Here is a 12,795-nt window from a genome sequence, read left to right as displayed (position 1 = left end):
GGTAGATAATTACTCCCTGGTGTGTAGCATAACACTACAGGTTAGATATACTGGAATTGATGCTCTGAAAAAGTAATATCAATAATGTAGATTACACCCTTTGAGGGTACAATTTGTCTTGCTGTCCAAATACAGTACATGAGGCAGAATCGCCCAGGTTAAGTATCTGATAGAAAGTTTTAGCACAGACCCATGCTGCACCACTGCGACAATGTATATAGTATTATTATTATTATCTCCTGTATCAACAAAGTAAAGTCCAACCCCAGTATAGACCAACCCCAGTATAGACCAACCCCAGTAGAGACCAACTCCAGTCCAGATCGACATTCCACTAAAAGAGGAAGCTTCTTTGATAATCCTCTATTTCAAATAGATGATGAGGAAACCAATACTGCTGGCTGGCAGCTTCAAATGACCATAAACTAGATTCAAAATGGCCACCCCTTTCCCTATCGCTCTCCCTCAGAAGGAGACTGTTTATCATACTAATAAACAAGAAAAAAATGCAGAGCGGGTTATGTTAGTGACATATGAAAGTGGAGCCAGCCACAGAACGAGGCTGTTGGACTGTAGTTAAGAGGTGAGGTTCAGCAAGAGGCAGAATCCATCACGTCAACCATTTTGGAAGGATGGCAGCTCTGGCACTGATACCCAGCTGATCCTATTTGCAAAGGTAAATGTCAGCCTTGTCCCTGGCCGAGATACTGATATACACAGTCTGACTTCTGTCTGCAGCGGACGAGAAGAGGGGAATTCAAAAGGCAGGGAGAGGGAGAAACAAGAGAGGGAGTGGGAGAGGTGTAATAAAGTGTCAGATCACCATCAGTGCCAGCTCAGGGAAGGGATGTATGAAAACCATGAAAAGTGTGTTTTCTCCCTCACTGTCACTGTAATATGGGCCAATAAGTTAAATTGAAAATAAGTGATTTTGACAGTGTCAAGGAGATTTCAGAAAGTGTCACGCCCTGATCTGTTTCACCTGTTCCTGTGATTGTCTCCACCCCCTCCAGGTGTCGCTTATTTTCCCCAGTGTATTTATCCCTGTGTTTCCTGTCTCTCTCTGTGCCAGTTCATCTTGTATGTTTCCAAGTCAACCAGCGGTATTCCCTTTTTGCTATTCCCATTACTTGTTTCTGGACTCTGTACCTGCCTGGCTGACCATTCTGCCATCATTGACCACGAGCCTGTCTGCCACTCTGTACCTCCTGGACTCTTCACTGGTTTTGACCTTTTATTCCTGTCCACGACCATTCTCTTGCCTACCCCTTTGGAATAATAAACATTGTACGACTCCAACAATCTGCATCTGTATCTGCACCTTGTGCCTTGATAGAAAGTTGGGGGGTTTGGAGTGTAAACTGAGAGATCGAGGTGAGAATATTCTGGAGGCCCAGTTTCCAAGCATGAACAAACTGATCAACTGATATAAGTGAATTCACTGCAATCAGCAAATAACAGCGGAAGTAAAATAAAAGGATAGGTTATTAAATCAACCTACCAGGTTGTTTACAAACACGACGGGAACAAGATCATCCACATGTATCTATCACATTTGTTACTAATACTGAAGAACTTATCTGTACCCATGGGATGAAGTGATCACAATATAGTGGCAATAGCTGGGTCTAAAAATAGTGTATAAGAGATCATAACAAAAGATGTTGCTGTGACTCTTATGTGGCTGATAAAAAAAATATTTGTTGGTCTGATGTGATTAATGAGGAGCATCCAGATGCTGCACTTGATGACTTCATGAAATTGCTTCTTCCAATTATTGATAAACATGCACCTGTTAAGAAACGGACCGTTAGATATGTTAAGGCTCCATGGATTGATGAGGAATTGAAAAATGGTATGGTTGAAAGAGATGGGGCTAATAAGTCTGGCTGCACATCTGACTGGTTTACTTACTGCAAATTGAGAAATGATGTGACTAAACTCAACAAAAAGAAGAATTTAAAAAATAAACAAATAAAAAAACTTGAGTACTTTAAATGACGTTATCAACTCCATCTTTCATCGAATCAGATGGCTTATTTTTTACAAAACCATTTGATTTTGCCAATTCTTTTAATGATTATTTCATTGGCAAAGTTGGCAAACTTAGGCAGGAAATGCCAACAACGAACAGTGAGCAATTGTATTCATGCATAAAAAAAAACAAATAATGAAAGAAAAGCATTGCAATTGAGTTTTGTAAAGTTAGTGTGGGAGAGGTGGGAAAATTATTGTTATCGATCAATAATGACAAGCGTCCTGGCATTGACAACTTAGATGGAAAGCTACTGAGGATGGTAGCTTACTCTATTGCTACTCCTATCTGTCATATTTTTAATCTGAGCCTAGAGGGAAGTCTTTGTCCTCAGACCTGGAGGGAAGCCAAAGTAATTCCGCTACCCAAGAGTGGTAAAACGGCCTTTACTGGTTCTAACAGCAGACCTATAAGCTTGCTGCCAGCTCTTAGCAAACTGTTGGAAAAAATTGTGTTTGACCAAATGCAATGCTATTTCTCTGTAAACAAATTAACAACAGAGTTTCAGCATGCTGATAGAGAAGGGCACTCAACATGTACTGCACTGACACAAATGACTGATAATTGGTTGAAAGAAATTGATAAAGATTGTGGGAGTTGTACTGTTAGATTGCAGTGCAGCCTTTCATATTGTTATGGCTTTTCAACCTCTGCCATATTGTGGATTCAGAGCTATCTAGGGTGCCTTGTGAAAGTATTCACCCCCTTGGCAATTTTCCTATTTTGTTGCCCTATAACCTGGAATAAAAATAGATTTTATTCACACAACATGCCTACCACTTTGAAGATGCAAATTGCAAATTATTTGCATAGTTAACTTACACACATCTCAAACACACATACTTATCCCATCAGACATGCCACCAGGGATCTTTTCACAGTCCCTAAATCCATAACAAATTCAAGAAAGTGTACAGTATTATATAGAGCCCTTATTGCATGGAACTTCCTTCCATCTCATATTGCTCAAATAAACAGCAAACCTGGTTTCACAAAACAGATAAAGCAACACCTCACGGCACAAGGCCTCTCCCCTATTTGACCTAGATCGTTTGTGTGTATGCATTGATATGTAGGCTACGTGTGCCTTTTAAAAAATGTATGTAGTTCTGTCCTTGAGCTGTTCTTGTCTATTGATGTTCTGTATTATGTCATTCTGTATTATGTTCCATGTATTTGTGTGGACCCCAGGAACAGTAGCTGCTGCTTTTGCAACAGCTAATGGGGATCCTAATAAAATACCAAATACTAAAAAACACCTCAAACTGAATTAAATGGTTTGTTTAATATTAATTCAATCATCCTTGAATCAAAGTCAATCTCCATTTTCCCCCAGTCTTTAATTCATCATCCTGACTCCCTCTGCCTGTTACACACACACACACACAAACACACCATCCTTCCTTCCCACACAACACACACCTCCCCTACACACTACGTATCCCACCCACATGACTTGACAGCCGAATACCAATAAACTGACAGCTCCTCCACATAAAGGTTATGATGCCTCTGAAATATCAAAGCCTTCAGGTGATTGGATAGGAGTTCTAAACACACCCTGTGGACGTGTGGTCTTCACCAACAGCAAGGAGGGCTACTCATAAGACATAACCCAAAGGATATCATGCCCACAAAAATATTTTGCACCCTTGATGAAGATGAGCAAAAAAGACTATAAAATAAATACAAATACTGAGCTTTGCAACAACAACAAAAAAAGTGCGGTGTGCATGGCCAAAGAGCTCTATTTTCATGTCATCTGACCATTTCACAGGTTCCAATTCAGGTGCCAATGCCATTTAGCCATCTCTAGGCATTTACATTTGTTGGGTGACATGAAAATAAAGCTCTTTGGCCACGTACACAAGTAGTGGGTTTGGTGTCTAAAGAAAGATGCATATGAAGAGAAGAACCACAAACTGACTGTAAAATATGGTGGTGGATTGTTGATGTTATGGGGATATTTGGCCTCCACTGGTCCTGGAACACTTGTTAATGACAACGGCATAATGAACTTTACCCAGTACCAGGACATTTTAGACAAAAACATGGCTGCCGCTGCAAGGAGGCTGAAACTTTGCCATAAGTGGATCTTTCAGCATGACGATAGCCACACATGAAAATCCTGAAAGAAATTGTTAATTGCAATAGCCATCTCAGTCTCCATACTTAAAACCCATTGTGATTTGAATTGAAGTGGCAGTCCATCAACTGTGGCTTTAAACTCAATATAAAGAGGCCAATATGATGAAAAACAAAGGATGTCACACCTCCACCATATCACCAAAGGAACATACAATCACAGTTGTATGGTAAGAGAGGCCTAGCATCGACAAAAAGGTGTGTTTCTTACACACGCTACAATCTGTTTCCTTGTTGTTGGCACATTGGCTGCTCACTCCACACTCTATTTAACAGCACACCTCCATCCATCTGTTGTTGTGACAATGCATATCTGCTATTCCATTATTATAGTAACTCCCCTCTGTTTGTGCTCTCTCTCTCCTCACTGTATCCATCATTTCCCGTTGATTTCAGTCCCCATGTTCTCTCTGCTTTATTGTGCCAGTCCTGCCAAAACTGCATCGCCATGCATCCTATTGTTCCACCAGGCCTGTGTTTTCTAGTTTAGTCTTGTCTGTCTAAGTTTGGTGTTGGTGTGTATGCATGCATACCAGGCCTGTGCTTCAGCTCTGTATGTTTTCAAATAGGTAGTGTGTGTGTGTGTGTGTGTGTGTGTGTGTGTGTGTGTGTGTGTGTGTGCGCGTGTGTGTGTGTATGCATGTGTGTTTGTGTGATTGCATCCCTAAAGCTACATATACATCATCCAAAAAAACACCTTCTCCAGCTTTATCCTCAGCTGGAAGAACCCACTCCACAACACCATTTAGTTATAGTATATTGTATTTTGTTTTGGGCTTTGAGCCATCCTTCCCCCACTTGACTAATGACATTAATCCTGCTATCTGTAACACGGAACCCAAACCGGCTACGTGCGTGCACCATCGTGCATTTAGTATTTATGCTGCAGTAGTTTGTGTCGGGGGGCTAGGGTCAGTCTGTTATATCTGGAGTATTTCTCCGGTCTTATCCGGTGTCCTGAGTGAATTTAAGTATGCTCTCTCTAATTCTCTCTTTCTTTCTCTCTCTCTTTCTTTCTCTCTCTCGGAGGACCTGAGCCCTACGACCATGCCTCAGGACTACCTGGCATGATGACTACTTGTTGTCCCCAGTCCACCTGGCCGTGCTGGTGCTCCATTGTCAACTGTTCTGCCTGCGGCTATGGAACCCTGACCTGTTCACTGTGATTTATTATTTGACCATGCTGGTCATTTATGAACATTTGAACATCTTGGCCATGTTCCGTTATAATCTCCACCCGGCACAGCCAGAAGAGGACTGACCACCCCTCAACCTGGTTCCTCTCTAGGTTTCTTCCTAGATTTTGGCCTTTCTAGAGGGTTTTTCCTAGCCACCATGCTTCTACACCTGCATTGCTTGCTGGGTTTTTGCATTTCGGCTGGGTTTCTGTACAGCACTTTGATATATCAGCTGATGTAAGAATGGCTATATAAATGTATTTTGTCCCCCCTCAAAAAAACGTGATCAAGACACGCAGGTTAAAATATCAAAACAAATTCTGAATCAATTATATTAATTTGGAGATGGCAATTATTATGGCAATTTAGCTAGCTAGCTTTCACTTGCTAGCTAATTTGTCCTTTTTAGCTAACTTGCTGTTGCTAGCTAATTTGTCCTGGGATATAAACATTGAGTTGTTATTTTACCTGAAATGCACAATGTCCTCTACTCCGCCAATGAATCCACACATAAAGCGGTTAACCAAATTGTTTCTAGTCATCTCTCCTCCTTCCAGGCTTTTTCTTCTCTTGACTTTATATTGCGATTGGCAACTTTCATAAATTAGGTGCATTACTGCCACTGACCTCGTTCGTCTTTCAGTCACCCACGTGGTTATAACTAATGAGGAAATGGCACGTGGGTACCTGCTTCTATTAACCAATGAGGAGATGGGAGAGGCAGGACTTGCAGCTCGATCTGCATCACAAATAGAACTGACTTCTATTTTAGCCCTTGGTAACGCAGACGCTGGTTGGCGCGCGCAAGCAGTGTGGGTGCAATAATTAATATAGATTGATACATTCATTTTGCCATGCTCACGCACGCACAATTTATGCACGATGGCGCAACTCCGCAGCCGGTTTGGGTTCCGTGTAAGAGGCAACTAACCTAATGCAGACAAGGGGCCAATAAAATCCCCATACGCACTGTAGGGCAAGTGAGACAAAGACCGGAGAAGTCACAAAAACCTGAGATAAACAAACGCTTTATTTAAGCAGCGCTGTCTGGCAATGCAGATTATTTCCCCCAGTGGAAGGAATTACAAATAACCACATACTGAGTTGTTTGACATTCACTTTAAACAGGGCTTAGGCAGTGTGTTGGATTGCTTGCGATGTAATTGTGGTGCTGGGTGACTAGGCTGCAAATAGTGTATGCAGGTGATTGAAACCAAACTCATTGGTTGTGGGGTTGGGTTTTTTTTTGGGGGGGGGGTGTAACTGTGTGCTTGTTCGACTATGCAAAGAAACTTAACTGGTTTCTGTTGATACATCCGAAGTGGAAAGTTTTTTGCTCAGTTTTTTCAGAGGTTGTTATCTAAGAGCAGCATGATTTGTTTGTTGTACAGAATGCGGTAGACTGACGTTCTTCATTTGACATTGTGCGTCTGAGTGGGAGACTACAGGGGGCTGACAGGAACATTATTTGGGGATAAAGTTATGTCAGACACCTGGGGTTCTCCTCATGACATACCCAAAACCAATTGATTATAACACCAGGAACCTGAATAAGGGTATTAAACACAGAGAACACTTGTATTAAAAGATTGGTGCTAAGGTGGCTAGATATTGCTAGATTTTGTGATAGAAAAATTGACATAAACTGGATATTTTTGTACAATCAATGTTTAATGTCTGTCTGTGCTAATGTCATTTTATCTACACTAGCAGCTTTTTGAAGTGAATTGTCTGCTCTTGTATACACTGAAACTACATAATGGAACCAAAACCACATATTCCCAAGTGACCACAATAATTTCAATGTGTACTGAATAGGTCTGTCGTGGAATATTCTAATCAAGTGAGAGAGACTGACATTTCTTCAAACAATCATCTTTATTCAAAATCGATTAATTATTGCAATAATGAGATTGGTCCACCCAACAGTCTTGATTATTGGGCCGAGCAGCCTAACTGATAATGAAAAAACAGATCTTATATAGGACCTCCCATAAGCCACCTTGGGTTCGTCCTGTGGTCATCTGCCTCTGGTGATATTTCCCAGATGCAAGTGTAGCCGATGTGAAATGGCTAGCTAGTTAGCGGTGGTGCACGCTAGTGGCGTTTCAAATCGGTGACGTCACTTGCTCTGAGACCTTGAAGTAGTGGTTCCCCTTGCTCTGCAAGGGCCGTGGCTTTTGTGGAGTGATGGGTAACGATGCTTCGAGGGTGACTGTTGACGTGTGCAAAGCATCCCTGGTTCGCGCCCAGGTCGAGGGGACGGATGTAAAGTCTATACTGTTACACAAGGAACAAACAATGAAATGTTCTATTGCTTCAGGCTACTATCTCGAGTCACACACACCACGTCTTATCTGTGATTGCAGGCTCAGTCAGACCGGAGACATGTGTCTCACATACACCACTAATCATAGAATGCGGATGTAAAGTGTTTTATCACCAAACCATCACTTATCCAGTTGCCATCCCAAGCTTCAAAAGACTCCTCTCAGGAGAGAGAGAGAGAGAGAGAAACCCTACTCTATTGCATGAAAACAACCATTCGGTACAAAAACAGTATCATAACATAATCTTGTAATTTTACTACCCTAGGACCCAACAAGTTAACGTTGGAGCAGAGATACAATATGTTAAGAATGGAATACAACTTGAGTCGAGGGGACTTGTCTTTTTTAAAAGGTTTGTCTTCACTTCTCCACTAGCTTCCCAACCCCCCCCCCACCCTCCCCAACCAAAAACATCTGACTATAAATGCATTCAGAAAAACATTTTGGCTTTCTCGCTTTGAAGCAAAGGCAGGGAGGGTCTTACATGAACAACTGAACTGCACTAAACAACTCTGGCCTGACGTTGTCTAGCATATCAGCTCGTCAAAAGAAGTGTAACGGCTGATTTCCTCCTCTTTGTCTGTAGCAAGGATCGGACCAAAATGCAGCGTGGTAAGTGTCCATAGTAGAATTTAATGAATAAACCGAAACAGTACAAAACAATAAACAAAACGTGAAAAAACTGAAACAGTACCATGTGGTGGTTAAAATAATTTATTACAATCAATACCATTCATACTATTACAAAATCATAATTCTCATTCATTCTTAATTAATTCTATTTACAAAAACATCAAACAAAAACAAACCTCAGGGGAGCATCGTCACTCCCCGTCATACCTAACCAATACCTAACCCTTTCCCTATCTCCCCTTCCCTAATCTATCCCCTTACCAAACTCACTCTAACACTCCCAGCCCTAAACCCCCTTTCCACCTCTCCCGTGCCGCATGCTTCCCCCACTTCCTCTCCTCCCTCTTCATCTTCCCCCTCAAATCACCTTCCACCCTTCTCACTATCCCTTCCACCCCCAATCTCTCCCTGTCTTGACTAAATTCTGCCTGGCTTCCCACAGTCCCTTTTAAAGAGACTCATGAGAAGCCAGAGCAGAAACCTGTCCCTATCCGTTCCTTTGCTCTCCCTACGCCTCTCTCTAGCCTAGCCCATGTCAAAACAAAATCACTCCTAACCACACCTAGCATCACCCGTGCCCTAGCCCAGACTAGTCCGGCAAAGGCACAGTCCCAGAAGGCATGGCGCACAGTCTCCCCCCTGCCACAAGAGGATCTTGGACAGGTGGGGGATTGCACCAAACTATACCGGTACAAGATGGCACGTACCGGCAAGCACTTATGGAGGCCCAACCAATTCAGGTCCTTGAGCCCGTTGTCCAGGCCCCGCGCCTGCACTCCCTCCCAGACCACTGACGAGATGCCCGCTACAGGCACAGGACTCCCTGCCTGCCTGACCTCCTCGTACAGGTGCCTTTGGTCTAAACCTACTCGGGCAACTTCAACCTCGGGGTGCACACGCAGCCACTTGGCCGCATGGCCAAAGTGCCACGGCAGCTGTTCCGCCCGAGGACCCGCGTTAGACCACACCATTACGCTTCTCGCCTTATACGAGAAGAACACCCGCAGGAGGTAACCGGACGGGTGTTTAACCGGACGAGCAAGCTCCGTCAACAAGAAAGAAACAAAAATGGCGTCCAGCTTGAGGGGGAAATGTGGTACCCCCCTACCTCCCTCCCCGATGGGACAGATCATGCGTGCCCTGGCGACCCACTCGCACCTGCCACTCCACATAAACTGAAACACAAGCCTCACTAGAGGCCTCCTCAGACAAGCCGGCAATGGGTAGATGTATGCCAAATACAAAAGAGACGTCAACACATCCACCTTTAGGACCAGGACTTTGCCCATAAAAGATAAATACCTAGCCTTCCACATTGCTAGCTTCCTCTGTACCACTGCGATACGTATGTTCCAGTTTAGCGTCGCTGAGCCGGAGGTCTCAAAATGAACCCCGAGAATCCTCAGGGCCCCTTCACAGAGAGAGAACCCCCCAGGCACATCCGTTCTACCGCTCCATCTTCCGAAAAACTTGACGGAAGACTTTGCATGGTTCAGAACTGTTCCCGACGCTCGGGTGAAATCCCCAAAGATGGCAAGGGACCTTGTCAGGCACGAGTCCTTGCACAACAGCAAGGAAGTGTCGTCGGCGTACTGCGTCATCTTAACACGCAGCCCACCGCTTCCAGGGATCAACAAGCCTTCCACCCCTGTGTCTGCCCTAATGGCAGCCCCCAGAGGCTCCATGTACAGAACGAAGAGGAGAGCCGAGAGTGGGCATCCCTGCCTGACCCCAGACGAGAGGTCAAAAACGTCACCTAAGTGACTATTTACACTAACTCGACACCCCGCTCCGACAAATAAAGTACGGATCCATCCTATAAACTTCTCCCCAAATCCTAATCTACCTAACACCCTGAATAGAAAAGATCTATTCACGCGATCAAAAGCTTTCGCCTGATCTAGCGCTGCTACCATTAGAGGCAGCCCTCTATCTTCAACCCAAGCGATGGAATCCCTGATCAACTGTAGGTTCCATCTTATAGAGCGGCCCTCTACCCCGCACGTCTGATCCTCGTGGACGATGTAGGGAAGGGCTGTGCGCAACCGGTCTGCTAAAACCTTTGCAAGAATCTTGTAATCTACGCACAGCATGGTCAATGGCCGCCAGTTGCCAAGGTCAGTTGCTTCCCCCTTCTTATAATGAAGTGACAGCACACCAACAGCCATTGATCCCCCCGGGACCCCCGTCTCAAAGATGGCCTTCAAGACTTCGAGAACCACTGGTCCAAGTATACCCCAAAACTTGAGGTAAAACTCAGCCGGCAGCCCATCCATCCCAGGCACTTTCCCTTTTCCCATCCTCCTAAGAGCGCTCTCAACCTCTTCTAGTGAGATCTGGGCTTCCATCACGTCTCTAATGTCCTCTGGCAACCGCCGGGACAAGTGTTCTAAAAACACGTTTCCCTGCTCTACATCTATTTCCTTTCCTTAAATAAACCTTGGAAATGATCAGTTGTCACCCTGACCATTTCCTCTGGTTTACTTACTATACTACCATTTTCTTCCCTAACTCCCTGCATTACCTTCCTACTCTGTCTGGCCCTAACGGACTTAAAGAACATAGCGGAACAAGTCTCATTATGTTCTAGAAAGCCACTATGCGCACGCTCCAGGAAAGCTCGAGCCTTCTGCTCCTGCAGCTCCCTGAGCTGCGCCTTTAGGGCTGCGAATCTCTCCCAGTCAATCAACCCGCCGAGGTTGCCTGCCTCGTACTCGAGTTCAATTAACCTTTGGGTACGATCCACCTCCCTCCTTTCCTCCCTTTTTTTCCTTCTACAATATCCTATTATAAAAGCCCTTATCCTCCCCTTGACTAAATCCCACCACTAACACCCCCTCGCACATGGACCGGAGGCCGTCAAGCCTCCGAAAGAAACAAAAAAATGCGTCAACGAAAGCCTGCTCCTCCAGTATATCCCGATCTAACTTCCAGTACCCCCTACCGAAGAGGCAGACTGGCGACCCCACCTGCAGGAACACCCCGTCGTGATCCGTGAAGAAAACAGGCAACAGCCGCCCAGACAACTGACCCAAAGACCTGGATACAAAAATGTAGTCGAGCCTCCGCGCAACCCCCCCTGGAGTTGCGCCATGTAGGACCGACCATTGCCGGAGTAGTGTGCAGGCCACCATCAACCAGACCATGGCAAGCCATTAGCCCAGAGATGGCACCTGCACTGCTATCACCGCCTACCCCTAAATCTATATTAAAGTCTCCTCCTATCACCAAGTGCCTGTTTGTAACACACAGGGGCGCCAGACAGTCCACCATCTCCCTCCTGTCTGCCACCACCTGTGGCCCATACACCCCAATTAACCTATATCTAGCTTCTCTAAACTTAACATCTATCCCCAAAACTCTACCCTGCATTATTACAAAAGTGTTCTCTATTTTAACCTCTCTATGCCCACACAAAATCCCTACTCCTGTTGAGTGCACCCCTCCTATGCCCCAAAAAGATTCCCCCTTATCCCACTCCCTCTTAAATCTACACACATCCCCACCATCCCTCAGGTGAACCTCCTGTAAAAAACAGAAATCAAACCCCACACCCTCTAAATAACAAAAAACCGCCCTCCTTTTAACATTATCCCTTAACCCCCTAACATTTAGACTAAAAAAAGAAACAGAACTATTCATTTAATTATTTACAACAAATAAAAAACCCAAAACCCAAAGAAAAACCAGGAGACTCACCCGATGCTCCCCTGGTCCATCTCCACCGGCGGGGACGTCCTCTCCTCTCCTGACGCCCCCCCGTCCTCCATCCCAACCCATGACCCAGGCAGTGTGTTGGGTCCTCCCTCCCTCCCTCCCCACCCACCATCCCCCCTCCCTGTTTGCCTCGGGGCTGCATGTAGGGGACCCCATCTCCCAAACAGGAGTTGGGATCCCTCTAGCAAACAGCCCACCGACCCCTCACTGGAGTCATCCACTAAAATGCAAGGGGCTGAGGCAAACCGGGAGGACAAATTACCCTCCCCTCCCCCCCCCCGCCACTCTCTTAGCCCCCCCCCCTCCCCCTCCACACCCCCTCCCTCTCACTTCCTGCCAAGCTCCCCCTCTTTATCCCTTTCTTCTTTGGTGAAGGAGGTAGCGGGGAGACACAACGTCCCATCCCCGCTAACTCCTCCACCAAATCCCTCATTTCGACCGAGGAAGCCTGGCAGGCTGTCCCCCACTCCTTCCCCCATCTCCCCCTCCCACCCCCTCCACTCCTCCCTCCTTCTCCGTCACTGTCCCCGTTCCCTCTTCCAGTCCTTCTTGTACCACTGTCCCCTTCTCCCTCTTCTCAGCTCCTCCACGTTCTTCCACCTTCTTTTTAATCTCTCCTTTTTCCTTCTTCCCATCTTCTCTCCTCTTTCTTTTCGCCTCTTCCTTCTTCCCTTCTTCGTACTTCTCCGTCCTTTCCCCTGTGCCATCCGTACTATCCGCATGCGTCCTCTCTTTCCTCCCCCCATCCCCCGCTCCC

This window comes from Oncorhynchus tshawytscha, linkage group LG32, assembly GCF_018296145.1.
Source record: "Oncorhynchus tshawytscha isolate Ot180627B linkage group LG32, Otsh_v2.0, whole genome shotgun sequence".
Classification (NCBI taxonomy): Eukaryota; Metazoa; Chordata; class Actinopteri; order Salmoniformes; family Salmonidae; genus Oncorhynchus; species Oncorhynchus tshawytscha.
The sequence above is the reverse complement of the archived record's forward strand: the minus strand, read 5'-3'. Positions refer to the sequence as shown.